The sequence below is a fragment of the Mus caroli genome, chromosome 10, assembly GCF_900094665.2.
Source record: "Mus caroli chromosome 10, CAROLI_EIJ_v1.1, whole genome shotgun sequence".
In the NCBI taxonomy this organism is placed as follows: domain Eukaryota; kingdom Metazoa; phylum Chordata; class Mammalia; order Rodentia; family Muridae; genus Mus; species Mus caroli.
In genome coordinates this window covers 39,177,662-39,180,070 of record NC_034579.1, presented here as the reverse complement: position 1 = coordinate 39,180,070, position 2,409 = coordinate 39,177,662, and the positions used below count along the sequence as shown (strand labels likewise).

Sequence of the window (2,409 nt, the reverse complement as noted above, 5' to 3'; positions counted from 1 at the left end):
GATGGTTGTGAGCCACCATGTGGTTGCTGGGATTTGAACTCTGGACCTTCGGAAGAGCAGTCGGGTGCTCTTACCCACTGAGCCATCTCACCAGCCCCACAGCATCTTTTTCAATAAAGTTCTCATTTTGACTTCAATGTCAGTCACTAACGCACACTAGGTCTGGGAGTTTATTAACAAGGGGATTTGATGTTTTTATAATTGGACTCAGGAGAAACCTGAGTTCAAGGCCAGCTTGGGCTATACAGCATGACCCTGTTTCAAGAAAATCAAAGAATAAAGAATGAAATCGCAATTATCCTGGAGAATTCACTTCCACTCATATCACAGACTGTTAATTTAGAGTGTCACACCACACAGACACTGTTTAGGCATTGGCAGGAAAAAATGGAGGATTCTAAATGTTGGGTAAATCTGAGTCCTATGGGGGGAAAAAAAAAACTTCTAGAGAAAGAGACTACCTGCTTTTGTTGGCTGGAGTAACAGAATACCAGGGACATTTGAAGCACACTTTTGAGCAGAAGAAATAATATCCAGGAGTTGGTTTGCAGAAGAAGTCCAAGACTCGAGAAGAGCTGGCCAGCAAGTTCAAGGATATGGAGGTGGGAGCCTAGAGGGCTTGCTAGAAGGATGCTTCTACCTACAGACACACAGGGCAGGCTATCTTGCCTCAGTAATACAGATGTCTCCTCTAGCCATTTACTCTCACATCAGCACCCTTCCCAGATTTTGCACAGCTTTGTAGCAGACCAGAGGGCTTCCAGAGGTCATCCCAACAAAACTACAATCATTTCTCATGGAGGATACAGGGCTTTGACTCTGGGCCATCATGGAGATTACATTGAGAATAGGAGAAAATTCCCAGTGGGGTTCATTTCTGAAGTCTTAACAAAAGCAAATTACCACTCAAATGGGAGCTGTGCAAGGGCTAGCCCAGGCTGTCTCCATGGGCCTTGAAGCATTCTAAATGGCTAAGTATGTCCCATGGGGGAGATCCAGGGACATAGCATAGTGGCAGAACTCTCTCCTAGCATACTTGAGGTCCTGGGTTCAGTCTTTGTAACACAGCAAACAGACAACTAAAGTAGAAAACAGATGTTTCTTCTTCTGAAAGAGTTCTCTCTGGGCTGCAGAAGGCACTCACTGGGTTCCCAGCATCCTGGGGGCTCAGCATCCTTTGCATCTTTTCCTGGAGGAAATCTCCAGGGGATAAGGACTAGAGGTGAGCTTACTCGACCTGACAAACCACATTTGAGAACAGCTTATGTCATGCTTCAAGGGAAGGAGCGATTGCTTTCCCCTGGAAGATCAGGAATGTTTAGTCAGCATCCAACCACAAGTCTTTGCCAGAAGCAAGACCAGAAAGAACAAAATGTATCTAGATTGGAAAGGCCAAAAGAATTCCACATTCACTCACTGATCACTTCTATAGAAAGTCTTACATAATCAGTTCCGGGAAATTTATACATCCTAATAATAAATAAATAAGGCGAAGATGGAAAAGTACAATTTGCAAATTTTGACTGCATGTCTATAGACTATCAACAAACAATTTAAAAGTTTAAAAACAGTGCAGTAAAGCTGCATCAGGCCAGGTGGTGGTGGCATACACTTTTAATCCCAGCACTTGGGAGACAGAAGTAAGCAGATGTCTGAATTTGAGGCCAGCTTGGTCTACAGAGTGAGTTCCAGGACAGCCAGGGCTACCTGAGGTTATCTGTATGTGTGTATGCATGTGTATAAGAATGAAAGACTTACGCATACTTCAACAAAATATATGCAAGACATGTGAACTGAAAAAACATCAAAGCATTTCTCTTCGAAGTTCAGGATAACCTACATCTGTACAGGGACATTCCATGGTCACTGAGGATTAGAAACGTCAACACTGTTAAAAGGTTGACTCTATCCAGCTAGGTTGAGAGACTCAAACAACCCCTAAGAAAATTCCAGATGATCTTTTGTAGAAATTGAAAGGATGGTCTTAAAACTCCTGGGCATACAAACAAGATTGAAATAATCAAGTGTTTGGAGGGTGTAGACCATGTGAGTTTAAGATTTCCTACAAAGCCAAAGCAACCAAACTAGTGTGGTGTCACAGAAGGCTAGACACAGAACCCAGGAGACAGAAATTGTTTTCTGTAAAGATCATGAGTGTAAATGCCTCTGACTTTGTAGTCTCTGTTTGAAATTTAGCTTTTCATCATAAATGAATGAGTTTGGCTGAATTCTAATAAACCTTTATTTAAAAAAACAGACAGGAATACCCAAGATACAAGATACAATTTGCAAAACACATGAAACTCAAGAAGAACGAAGGCCAAAGTGTGGACACTTTGCCCCTTCTTAGAATTGGGAACAAAACACCCATGGAAGGAGTTACAGAGACAAAGTTTGGAGTTGAAAGGA

The 2,409-nt window shown here is 42.2% G+C and overlaps 1 long non-coding RNA gene across 1 annotated transcript in view; it reads right to left on the bottom strand.

Annotated features, from left to right (window-relative positions):
* Positions 1–95: 95 nt before the first annotated feature.
* LOC110302808 overlaps positions 96–2,409 on the bottom strand; it is a 39,677-nt gene continuing 37,363 nt past the window's right edge. The window contains exon 3 of the long non-coding RNA XR_002378846.1: positions 96–1,300. This is a non-coding gene — a long non-coding RNA (uncharacterized LOC110302808). The remainder of the gene's footprint in view (positions 1,301–2,409) is intronic.